The following is a 14,674-nucleotide window of genomic DNA, read 5'->3' as shown; positions in this document are numbered from 1 at the left end:
ACTTGCATGTAGAAGAAAAAACATTGATAACAGTGATGGTGAAGAAGACGAAATGCAGAGACATGTTGAAGAGAGTGTTGCATCTCTGTCACACACACATAGAGAAAGTGTTATCACAAAGTCCTTTTCTTCAACTCGGAGGAATGTCAGGCTTGAATGAGACGTCCTCACACGCATACATTTAAACACACTAATCATTAACCTCATAGACACTTTCACCATGGCAACAAGCCCTTCTGTAAACAGTTCAGGGATGTTTACTGTTTCCTTTTCCTGTTCTGACCGACACACAGATACAATGCATGACCTTCGACCTCAGTCTCCCGTGGCTTTTTACTTACCACCCGCATTGAGGTTCTTACCTTTGTAAACCATCTGCACCACGGAAAAGAATGATAAGTTCAAGATAAAGGTATCTGAACGACGGAGGAGCATGTTTATTTAATCAGACCAATCACAATTCATGAGTATCATACAGTATAAACACTCCTACTTACCTCATTCCTGCGACAATTATTATAGCACTACCAAAACGTTTAAATTACAGTGTTTCTGCAGGTACAACAAATATTCAGTAAATATAAAGACAGGTGGGTCACCATAGTGACATGTTGGCTGTATTTTGCTTCTTTTAATCAAATGATCTAATATGCCATTTGAAAGCTCAGGAACTCAACTTTGATATATAAATAGTGGCTACCTACAGCTACGCCAGATAACTAGTACCTGCATTTTTTAATTTATGTTAGGAGTGTTTTTTATTCCAAAATGTTGTGCAAACATTTGCTTTGGTTGCTTTTCTCTTTTTTACAAAGTGGAGAATATTATGCCTGCAAAAATGTGCAAGTTGCGTGTGGGCAAACACAGTCCACAATTGATTTGGAAATTAATTGCATTTTTTCAGAAATGTCTTAGCAAATCCCCCAGAATATTCTGACAATTGCATAGCAGTGCACTTTTACAAGATTTTTATAATTTACGCATCATCATGTCATTCCAAACCTGTATGACTGTCTTTCTTTTGTACAAAGCAAAATAATATTTTCTTAAGAATGTTGGTAACAAACAACATTGTCCCCATTGACTTTCATTTCATGGACACAACCACTGAGACATTTCTCGTTATACCTTTTTTGTGTTCCACAGAAGAAATCTACTGCCATACACCGAGATTGTACCCTTTCTGTCGCTAGTGTGGTACCCTTAAAACTTCCTTTTTGTACCTTTAGGGGTATAAAACATAAAATCTTGTACCCGTTGTGTACCTTTAGGACCTATTGTGTACCAGTTAAATATAAAGAGTACAAAACATTTAACTATACGTTTAAATGTACACAATAGATCCTTAGAATACAATAATGCATTCCAAAAGGTACAACATTATATTATTTTTGTATACATGTAAATAAGGGTACCACCCCAGCAACGAAAAAGGTGCAGTTTTAAATCTCTTCTTTTGACAGCATAAACAACTTTCGGGTGCATAATGATGACTAATTTTTATTATCGAGTGAACATCCACCCAGAACATTGTAAGAATGGCATAGCAACACCCTGATATTGACAGAACACCCTAGCAACCATAGCAACACAATTGTAATCAACCACAACACTCTGATATTGTGGTGGTGCGTTTTGCATGCATGGAGAAGCGCAACAATCTACAGTTCGTCTTGATATTGTTTGTCTTTATTCACATGTGTCTGTGTGTGTCTAAACGTACAACTTACACACAAGCAGAGCAATATTTGCACAGACACAAACAAACAAACACATCGCTTTGTTCTTTGTTGATATAAATGAACTGTTTCTAAAATAAGCTGCATTTTCCAAACACCATGCAGACTCTCTGGAGAGGAAAGAAAGAAAATGAGCAAGAAAACATGAACATGAGAGGCACAGCAGGAATGAAAGTGGAAGCCTCAATTGGATCCAGATGTCATGCTAGTGTCTTACTTCATCTCATTATCCAATAAAAGCAGAGTTTGATCTTATTATCCAATCAGACAGTTGCATGTCTGTGATGGTTGATCTCTTCAGGGACATGATTGAAGCTCTCTGTGTCTAATTAACAGAAAACACACATATGCATGCAACACATTATTGATAAAGTGACTGTGTGTCTGTCATAGCACAGGCACATCAGTATGACTCTCGGTCTGTTTTACAGTAATTTGTGTTTCGTGTGTGAGGAAAAGAAATCTGATTGGCTGATAATGAGTTTGAGAGAAAAAGCTCTCTTCAACAGATGTGTGTGAAGTGGGGTAACACGCTACAATCAACTGACCGTCGGCTGAATACACACATCTGTAGGAAAGAGTAAACATCTTTTACATGTGGTCAATGACACAGTTTACAAATGATAAACAAACAGCCATAGTTTCCATGGAAGTACTGATGAGCAGAGCTTTTGGTTAAAACTAACAAAACATTCAGCTGAAGTTTAATTCAAGTGTTGTGATCTGGCCCTCAAATTCACACAGGTGTATAACTAAATGTGACGTTTATCAATTCAAACTATAGACATGCCCCCAGACATGTTACAACTAGAAAAAGCACAAAATCTTTTTCTTCATTTAGAGCAAAAGTTTAAGAGTGTGCTTGTACTATAATTCTCAAGTGGTTTTACACTAGACGGTTTCATATCTTAACAACATAAACAAATGGTACTGTGCATGCCCCCCCCCAACTGAACTTCTGGTACAATTTCATAAACAATAGAGTGCCTGTAGATTATTTCTGATAACAATCAAAAGAAACAGAGAAGAACCGTTACTTGGCTAAACTTGTCTCTACAATGTTTTGAACATAGACTGCGATACCAAGGTCAACCCCTAGATATCAATGTACCGTACGGTTTGTTTAACATTGTTTCAAAACTACAGGACCCATTCCACCGTTTTTTTATTAAAAAAAATGAAAATACAACAAAGTTCAACAAATCGTTTATTTAAAACAATTATTATACCCTAAATAATTATATAAATTAATATTAACATCATTTTTTTTATTATTAAGTTTTATAATTGCCCACTAGCCAAACACAAACTGGAAGTTAACTGGGGGTCTGGGGCGTTACGGCTAGAAGGGTTACAGCTACGGCCGGAAGTGATGCGAGATCTCGCCATAAAATAACAATTAATGGAATTAGCTAACGCCTACACCTACCCCAACCCTAAACCTATAACCTTACAAAAATAAAAAAACTAGAATCCAACTGTTGTCATCGTGATTAAATGTAGGCCTATATGGTATTGTAGTGCGCATGCCTAGTGGAGGTAGCTGTATCCCTTCTAGCCATAACAAGCGTCCTTTGTAACGGTCTATTCATGTAAAGTTTTACTCTTTCTAAAAATCACTACACCTCGTTAAGCATATCACGTATTCATAAATCAAAATAAAGTTTTTAACATCATTTTCTCTTATAATACATTAATAACCATTCACATCTCACACATAACTGTTAAACATGCATTAAAAACAGGTCTGTGATGGTTGCGAGACACAAAGATTCCAGATCAGGTTTGGCCTTTTTTATATTTTTTATTAAAGAGGTTTATTATACTATGCTAATATAATCCTACTACTAAAACCCTGCCTGGCAGGTCTGTAGAGACATGCTGGCATTGGCAATATGATTGTGTTTAGGTTTTCTTTAAAGGGGTTATACAGCACGAATACATGTTTTTCTGTTCCTTTAGTGTGTTATAAATTGCCCGTGCATGTATAAGACACCCAAAATTGCTAAAATTAAAGTGTCGTAACAAATGATGCATTATATCTAAAAGCGTAACACCTCGTGTAAACACATCCCCACAAATCTAAGACAGTTCGTGGGATGTTTTGACAAAGACCGCCCAAATGTATACGCAACCTCATGTTCCAAATATGGTATCTTATTTTTGCACCACCCGTATGTCCCATTAGTTGCTTAGTAACGCGTCACATCTGTTTGACACGTTGAGACTTGCATGTCAAAATTATAGTTTAAGAAAAACGACATCAGAGGATCAGCACACGCCATTTTCTCAGTGCAACGTCTCTGTATGTCTTCATCAAACACTGTGTGGTGCACTTGAGTATACATGTATTTTTCATATAAAAATAACATTTTAATTTGCTTCTTATTAAATATGGACAAATAACGGACAACTGTGATATGTTTTAGAAAATTTATTGAGAAAAATAATTTGATGTTTTTAGTAGTCTAGTTTAAATGGATAACCAGGGGACCCCCAAAATCATTAGTTTAGACCTTATGAGGGGTCCCTTAAGGCTTATGGGTTGTCCGAGACCGCCCCAGCCTCCCCTCAATTCGAACCCTGCATATGATCCCTTTAAGCTGACACAAGAAAAGTGTGCGTGAATTATGAGAGGATTTGTCGCCCTCTAGTGTTTTTTTCACACGGTATTTCGCCATCTTTCTGGACCTAATCAGCTTGTCTCATATTCACCTCACCTGATTCAACTTGAAATTTAATCGACCAATGTTGAACTAAACTCTTTTGATATATTATCCATTATTGACATTTAAAATGTTGATACATATGTATAGCGTATTAATTTTAAATAATAATTGAAAGCGAAAATGTCTTGTTAAATATCTTTTTATTAAGTTGAACATCACTTTTGGCCATTCGCGTCTCTATTCTAAAAAGCCTCTCTGAGTAAACAACTGTGTTAAGGTTTGTAATTTACTATTATTGCATTATGGTTACGTACACATTATTAGAATAATGTTTTTTTTGTGTGTGTTATAATAACCTCTCTATAAGCTGTCTCACGTGTCTCATCCTGTAAATTTTGCAGAGAATGAAACCGCAGAAGTCATAGCATGACGTGAGTCCGGAAGCGCAGCCTGAAATCTTAAAGAGGGCGACCCAAGGGTGCGACGCTATGAAAGCTTATAGAAAATACCGTATTCTTCAAAGTAGTCTAGAAAGTGCAGTAGTAGTAGTAGGTGAAGTAGTAGTAATAGATTTTCTTCCAGCTTGTTTTCATTTTTTGTAATTAAAGTTACATGAAAATTAAATAAAAAATAACACAAAAACTCGGGTATGTTTACATCAACCTTTAAACCAGCATAATTACTGCAGACTGTGGTCAATGCCACTTCAAGTAGAACGTGGAGAGAAATGTTCAAAATGTGCGGATTGTACATTCACCAATAGATGGAGACATAACACTTATTTATAGCTTTAATATATATGTAACCTTCAATAATTGAAAATAATTGTAGTAACTCTAAAAAGTGATGCGTTGTCTCAACAACCAGTTGCTTTTACCTAAACTAAACATATTTGACACATTTATAACATTTAGCTTAACTTAAAATATTATGTTCATGAAACACAAAAATATAAATTACAGAATTAAAGTGTATGCATAAAGTGAATGGAAAATTGTAAGTTGTGCAAATCACCTAAAAAGTTTGACTATTCATGCTATTTTTAAATAATATTTTGGGGCATTTATCTAGATGTTAATAAGATGTATAAAGAGATTCAAGATGTATTTAGTATTGTTGATTTTGTCTTGTTGTGAATAATCGTTTGTGAAGTTTCCATGTAGGTGATACGTGTTTGCTTCGGTAAGGATAGATCCTGTTCAATCCATGTTATTTCTAACCTCAATGAAAAAGACACACATCAGAATTGCAGTAAGATGTGTGCTTCTCCGAAGAATCATTCAATGACTGACATCAAATCAGTCATAAATTATTTCAAAGATCTCCTTAAATAGTATTTTTTAAAACTATGTGGCAAAAATGGTGCACATATGTATTAAATAAAGTAAACACATAATTTTTAATAGTTAAACATTGTTATTTTATTCTTATTGAAAAAGCTTATAATCTGATTGTTATCAGAAATTTATACTGAATAAGATCTATATTCAATCCCCTAACCCTAAAACTTAATCATCACAAATCTTTCAGCATTTTTTCATATGACAAAGAACATAATTTTGCTTGATTTATGATCTGATTTCTTTTTGGGGACCAAAACATGTGCCCACCAGGTCAGAAATTACTGGTATTACTATGTTTGTGTGGACTTTGGTCATGACACTGCATCGTTTCCCAGGAACACACACACTTTTTTTTATTTTTTTATCCACACTAGTTCTTTTCACTCACCAGCCCGGCTAAATATTCTTGTTGAATCTTACATCTTACAGTAATTATTCTATCTGTAGTTACAGCAGTTCTATTTTAATATGCCAGAGGGGAACTGTCTTTCCCGGCTGAGTCTGGCCTCTCCCAAAGATTTTTCTTCATAGTTGAGTTCCTTGCCACTGTTGCCACTGGCTTACTCACTCGGAGACTGCTGATTTTGTTTAATCCAAAAACAATTTGTGTTCAGTAACATACATGCACGTTAACATATTTTATTACCCGGCTCATTGGAATGCTTGATTCTGATTGGCCATTCGCAACATTTGCAGGTTCCTTATTCCCAGATAACAACCGCTCAAAACTAATAACAAACAGTAATTTTGATAGTTTTTTTGACAAATTAAATATAAATATGTCTTGTAATAATAAAAAATTATATTTAGAAATGATTAACCCAAATTGCCTGTTCGTGACATTTGAAAGTCGTTTCTTACCTTAAAACCGAAAGTGGAAGGTCTGCATTCGGTAAAAATTTGCTGATAAAATATTTCAAATTCACATTTCAGTTCCAGTCTTTTTCTCACGTGGCAAGTAGCCGTGTAATAAGCGGGATAATGTACAGGCAGCCGGCTGTTACCGAGAAATAAGCCTCTTCAGTGTGATACTGTCACAAAACGATAGGCAGTGGAACCAAGATGCAGGCAGCAGTGGTGAAGGGGTTAACATATATTTATTAACACACAAAAACAAGCAAAACAAAAACTAGATCAATACGGGTCGACACAACGTTGAGGACAGGCAAGACACGAATAGACAAGGTAACAAAAACTCACGATACACGTTGCAAAAAAGCAAACAAGGACCACGCTTGAGCAACATAAACATGCAAGGAACAGCGTACAGCATACAACATACATACACTGGAAAACATGTACAATGACCAAACACAGGACAAAGAAACATGAGGGACAGGTGCAGGGTATAAACTAATAAACAATCAGTAACGAGACGAAAGGGAGGGAAACACAGACGAGACTCAGAGAGAGAGAGCAGGTGACCCAATAACCTCTCTCTCAACAGGAAACAAGGGATCATGTCCTGGTTCTGCCCCAAGACCAAGGCTCTGCCCCTTGTACCATGACAGATACAAGACCCTCCACTTGACAAAACAAATAGTTTTGTTTATTATATTGCATTCCTGTCAAAAGATCCTCCTAAATACACCGTAATTATCCTTTAAGATAAAAAACTTGCAAAAATGCCATGTATCTCAATACCATACTTTCTTTATTTTTCCCTTTTCTATTATGATGTATCCAAAGCTAATTTTCTATAATGAAAGCGCTATATATAAATAAAATTGAATTGGCTCAGTATATAACAATGTAACAACAACAACAAATACATTTCTGAGTATTTTTATGTTACATTCATAATTCTTGTATTGCCCATGTCTGTTTGTGTGTTAATGCATAATTCACTGTTTGAAGCTTGAGTTACCCAAAACATTATTGAGAAGCAGGTGACAGTTTCCTAGTTAATCAGAGATGGTCAGTACAGTGATAACACAATCTTTACAAAAATACATTTTGAATTGATATTACATTTATCTCCTTCATGTTGCCTTCTGAGGTTATACCTGCAGAAATAAATTATGAAACTTCACACCATAAGCACATCTTTGCAAATCAATTACAACGGTTCTGAAGGGCATGCTATGTGGAGTTTCCTCGAATTGAAAACAGAATAAAATAATTTAATCCATACAAAACAGTCATTTAACTTTTTAGAGAATGTTATTTATCTACTTAAAAGGACAATTTATCTGTTTTTCTCTCATCTTTTGAACATCTGAGAGACAAGGGAGAATGGTTTTGTTTACATTGTTTATCTGTTTTTATTTAATAAAGCCATTACCCATAGTGACTGCACCTGCCCAACTCACAGAATGCATCTGGAGCTTTAGACACCTGTCATTATTGACCTCTGACCTCCAGCTGGAGCCCTGGGGTCACACACAGAAACAGCAAAGGTGCATTTAGTGAACACACAGTAACACAGAACTGTACATCACCTTTGAATTTCTTGTAGTGATATTTGTGTGATATTGGAGCTTTGTATATGTTGTATTGTATATGGAAAAAAGGTGAAAGGGTAATTGTGTGTCATATGAAAAACACAGACTCCCAGCTTTTGTCTTTGTGTGTGGTGTTTGTTTAGGGGGATGTGACCTGTGACCCTCCCAGTATCTGTTCACTCCCTTGATAAGAAATCATTGGGGGTTCGTTGAAACCATTCAAATGCGTTCAATTATCCTTAAACATGATTTGAAATGGATATGGCGACTAAAAATGACAGTTCCCATCATTTAGTCCCTCTCATGTTATTCAAAACCCATATAATCTTCTGGAACATTAAGAATTTTAACACTTCTATGCAAATGTCAACCAATAAATATAATTTTTGCCAAACATTTTTACTGATATCTAAAATGGCAATATTTGGTTGTGTGAGGTATGTGTTTATTTCACATAAATTAACACACGAAAATTAAAGTAAAATAAACATTTGATGTTCTATATAAAGAGCAATTCCTTCATTCATCTCATCTATTTGTTGGGTATTATTGCTTCTGGTTTGTGTATTTTAATTCACAGAATTAGAAGTATGTCTCCCCAAAACATATTTTTTGTCAAGTCCAGAACGCATATTTCCCTCATCTTAAAAAGAAAACACCTATAGAATGAAGTTATTCTCCGATCTGGACTTTATCAGGGAATTAATAACATTTTTAATGATGGTTTAAAAATTGGCTGAAGAACATTCCCTAAATATATATATTTCAGGTTTTGACCATAAATGCTACATCTGGTTTGCTGGACTTGTGCAGTGCAGGCACCGACACACGATTAAAGGGACATTTGCCCAAAAAAGAAAATTTTGTCATCATTTACCCACTCTTAGATTGTTACAACCCTGTATACATTTCTTTTGATTTGCTGAACACACAGGAAGACATTTGGAAGAATGTCAGATCTCACCCACGTTTACTGGCATAGGGAAAATGGATACTGTGGGAATCAATGGGGGGTGGGATTTGACAATCTTCCAGTTATCTTCCAGATATCTTCCTGTGTGTTCAGCAGAACAAAAGAAATCCATACAGGTTTAGAACAATCTGCACTCTTAGAAATGAAATGTTGTATTTAATTAATAAAGTTATGTCAACTGGTCCCACAAAACTTAGTTGCTTAAATGGAAAAGGTAATATACAATTAATCGTAACATAATGTTTTAAGTAAATCGCTCATAACTTTGTTAATTAAATGGTACATCACACACTTATTTTGAATAAATGTAAATTATTGTCTTGAATTTAATGACTATAGCTTGATCTAAGATGACCTGATGACAGAAATAAGCTTTGCTAATGTTATCCATTTGTGTTGATTGTACTTAATGATTGGAACTTAGAGCAACTAAGTCTGTAGGTCAAATAAAAACACTAAAATAAAATAAATTGCTCAACATTTTTTATATTATACATTTGTAACATTTATTAGACATTATCTCATTTAACTTCAATAAGATGATATTGAGAAAATAGAACTCAACATAAATGCAAAACAATTATTGTTACCGCCCACGACCTAACCAAAGGCAACACTTTTCTGAACAAGGGTAACCACCAAACTCAAAAATATAACTAACTCTTTAAAACTTTTAAGATTAATGAACATTAAACACTAACAAGTGTTTCTTTTTCCTGAAAAGTGCACAATATAAAACACTTATTTAAGAAAATAACTCTCAAAATGCAGTGTACGCAAAGCATGCTGGGAAATATAAGTCCTCTGCCCTATTATAACTATTTTATGTTAACACAACACAACTCCTTTATGTTGTCCCAACATGAATGGATTCAGTTATATGACTAAACATAAAACAATCACGTTGTAACCATATTTTCCAAAAGTTGTGTTGATTTAACTTAAGCAAGTTAAGTAAATTGAACAGGCAGCAAAAACATTTTTTTTGAGTGCACCTGTGTCCACATAAAGACAGAATGTAGATTGGGAAACGGTATCGCAGAAGCAACGCAATTCCGTTTCATTCATTTAACATAAGTGAGCTGTGTAAATGTGAAATGTCACTTTTTCTAATTCTGTCAATATGACTGTCTTAATTTTAATGTTCAAACGTAACCACATTATTTAATTTAAACATAGTTACATTCTTTGGACCAACAACCGCCAATTTTCATTTTTTTGAGTGTGAGGGTGAGAAAAGGACGAGAGAATTTCATTATGGGGTGAGTAAATGAGTGAATTAATTTCTGGGTGAAGTATCCCCTTAATAGAGCTTTCAAGCTCTTGAAAGGACAAAAAGAAGCATAAAGTTAATCCAAATGTCTCATGAATTACAGTATTTTTCATACTTAATGACTCAATACTTAAGTCGTATTATTGACTTCGGTGAGAAATAGATATAGTAAATGAATCAGTATTTAAGGAAAATTTTACCTGATGCTCTGTCAATTGCTCCACGTGCGCATCAAGCCTGTTATCTAACACCATCATATAACTTTATAACATATTACTATTACATATAACAATTTGTCATTTTATAGCATGACAGCCTCAGCAGCCATTTACTTTCATAATGTGGGAAAAAATAAACTTTGCTCAACTGCTGTAATACGGTTCAATAAAAGGAAGGAAGGAGACAGGAACCGGCAAACTTTTAAACATTTAATAAATTAACAAAAAGGAAATAGACAGCCGGCAGCCCCTCACGGACGACTGCCGGCGAATAACACAAACCACATCTAAAAGCCAGGCCTGGTCCTCTCTCCTTGACGGTCCGTTTGCTCGTCCTCTTATGCTCCTGATCTCCTCCGTGATACGAGACTGGTGCGCATACAGCTGATGCTCATTATCACTCACTCGCCGGCCTCGACTCATGATCTCGTCCCGCCTACTTCACTACAGCTGCTTTGTTTTTTTCAATGCAAAATAGTCATATTAAGGAAAAGTGAGTCAGTTAATAATATTTAATTTATATTTTTACATCAACCAGTCCTTTAAATGTTCTCTTTGAAGCAAATAATTGTGGGCGTTTGTTGTGTAAGTTAGATAATTGTTTACATGTGTGTTGTATCAACAGCATCTGTTTGCATACTGTAAACATAGAAACTAGTCTGACCATAGGGCTGATCAGTCTTTCCGTTGGGTTTCATATTAGACCAGTCTACCTTTTAATATAACTGAAAGGTTATGACCGACTAAAAAATGAGATCTTTAACTTGTATACCAGTCTAAGCAGCAGTTGAATGTGTTCAACAAACATCAGATCCATACAGGACAAAACTCTTCTACAGCATTTCTGACTCAACAAAATCAACACATGTTGTCCCGTGAGAGAAGAAAAACATCTTTTTAATTTCTAGCATTCTGAAATAATAATACTCATGATTATGATAATATGATGATGATGGGGGAATATTCGTTGAGACAAACCTGTTGGCATGTGCACATTTGACTAAACACTTAGCAACAATTACTTGTTGTCAATTGCTGGATCAGCACAATGGTTGGCTAAAACAAACAACTGTAAGGCTTCTGACTCCAATACAAAACTTTGTGTGAGGAGCATCTTGTGTATTCCATGACCACACAAAAATATTTTAACCAAACTGAAGCATACATGAGATTTCATACATTTACCTTAACCTGTTTGTGTTTCTGAATGATAAAGATCATACAGGTTTGAAAGAACATGGAGGTGTGTAAATAATGACAAAATTATATTAATTTTAAGTGAGCGATTGCTTAAATAGGCGGATCAAGTCGGATGCGTCTGGCATCCCCCTCCTCCAGATGTGTATATGTAAGTATGTGTCTCACAATGCTCATAAGAGATTACTTCATCAAAAGGTTTCAAAATAAGTCACAATAATTACTACAGACCAGACCAAACCTTATCCTACACTACCACAACACACACCCATACACTCACCCTAACTAATACAGACACACCTCAAAGAGAATTCACACACTCCCACAAACAAACAGAGCTCCGCAAACACTCAGGTGTCATTAGAGCCCAGATGAAACGCTGTTCACAACCCATTTTACTTCCTTCAAAAAGCAGTTCCGAAATCATTCCGAAATTTACTCGCCCTTATGCCATCCCAGATGTGTAACCTCCTTTCTTCAGCCGAACATTATCAATGTTGTGTTCAAAAGATAGGCTATTTAAAGGGACTGTTCACCCAAAACTGAAAATTCTGTCATCAGTTACTCGCCCTCAAGTTCTTCCAAATCTGAATACATTTATTTATTCTGCTAAACACAAAGTAAGATATTTGGAAGAATGCCAGTAACCAAACAGATCTCATCACCCACTGACTCCCATAGTATTTATTTTCCCTGCTATGGCATTAAATGTAGGATGAGATCTGTTTGATTACTGAAATTCTTCCTAATTTATGCCTTTGGGTTTATCAGAACATGAAACGCAAACAGGTTTGGAACAGGGTGAGTAAATGATGACATCATTTTTATTTTGGACGAAATATCGCTAAAATGCCCATGCTTTTCCTAAATATGTTATGCCATTGAATGAGTTCCGAAAACCTCAATAAAGTGCATCTATCCATCATAAAGGTCATCCTTACCATAACTTCTGATGGTTTCCAAGCAAAACAAATACGTTTGTGATTAGTTAATTTAACTTGTTCAGTGATCAATAGTGGCGGTTCCACCCCTCTACAACCACCCCCAGCTCAACACGATGCTTGTTGATGTTAACAGACATTTCTGCTACATTGTTCCTTAAATTTGAGAGAGTTAAGAACATAAAAATATACATTTAAGGAATGAAACAGGCCCCATACAAACTGTGGATATTGTCTTCTGGCCTGCTTATCTGAGAGCCCAATGTACATTTTAAATGTTTAGCAGCTGTTGTCTGTCTCAATATAAGCATTAATTTTTCTCTCCGTCTTTCTAATTGGGAACATAACAAAAAGAGAACAACCACTCAATGACTCTTCATTCATTCATTCATTCATTCATTCATTAGCTCTGTTTAGCCAAGGATGGATCCATTGAGACGCAAATGTTGTTCACAACAAAATAAAATGTAAACAAAACAAAGCATTTAATAGAAAAGTCAAATACAAATATGCAAAGGTGATACAGACATCCTATGAGCTTTGTGTGTTGTAACTTGTGAAATATGTCAGCAATTCCACATTGTCGTTGTCATAACCTTCACTGTCTGTATGGAGACTGACTTGCAAATGCATAAATGTAGTGTTAGGGAATTGTTCAAATGCTTAACCATAATAATCATAGATAATAAGTATACGTAATTGTGATAATTGTCGTGGCAAACAGGTCTAATTTAAATCTTATTAAAAATGAATTTCGTTTTAAGATTAAGGATTCTATCATTTGTGGGCTTGCTAAATTTACAGGACATTAAGATCAATGCTTTCTGACATTTCTATTTAGAAAAATAGCCCAACATTTCTTTCTCTGTCACATGTGCTAAACAAGAAAGCTTTGTCAAATAGTGATTCCTCTCATTGAATCAGATACAGCTGCACATTTGAGCCTTTAAATAACAGTGCTAATGAGATTACACTTTTGAAGTGTTCCAAAATTTGCCACTCTGCCAAAACACATTTCTAAAAATAATGCTTTTATATTAGTTCTTTCTACATAATCTATGTATTCTAGTCTTCAGATGTTTATTTGCGTGGAGTGACTCACAGGGACTTCTCAGAAATCTGAAAATAGACTGGTAAGCAAGTTCACCATTCTAAATATAGAGAGAAGCTCTGTAGATAGCATTTTGCTAAGCATCATAGCTTTTCACTGTAGACAATATCCCATAATGCACTTTGCCAAAGTAATGAAAGTTCATTCAAGATGGTGCACGGTGGAATGAACTTAACTTGTATTCAATACAAAATGTATTCATACACAAAATTGTATTTGATTAAAGGTCAATATTTTACCTGATGTTTGTGGCAGATATGTATTTTTTGTGCATTATAGAACAGGCCTTTACTTAGCAAGATGCTAACAACTAACCACAGGCTAAAATCTAAAACAAATTGTGTTTCTCTCGCGCACAAAGCTCTATGTGTGTGATACAGGGTGTTGCTTCCATGTGGACATGGAAATTAGTCACCTCTTATTTCCATTTGCGTTTGGATGCTTAAGTCAGCTGCTATGAAATAAGTAGACAGCAAGGCAGATTGAAAAACAAAGATGCAGTTTGTGCTCATCATCACATTGAGGTGTCATATTCAGTTTTGTGGCAGCTGACCCACTAAGAAACACACACAGTCAGACATATGCAACCCCCATTCTGTTTAAGGAGCCTATACATTGAGAAGGGGACGGCAGCTGGCAGCTTGCCCTATTATAACCACCATCCACCCCCCGCCACCGCAGACACACAAACACTGAACCCCACCCAGAAATCACACACTCTTATCACAGCCAATGATTGCTCAGCACTAGCCAGGGCTACCACACC

This window comes from Triplophysa dalaica, chromosome 20 (assembly GCF_015846415.1).
Source record: "Triplophysa dalaica isolate WHDGS20190420 chromosome 20, ASM1584641v1, whole genome shotgun sequence".
NCBI lineage: Eukaryota > Metazoa > Chordata > Actinopteri > Cypriniformes > Nemacheilidae > Triplophysa > Triplophysa dalaica.
Note: the sequence above shows the minus strand (reverse complement) of the source record.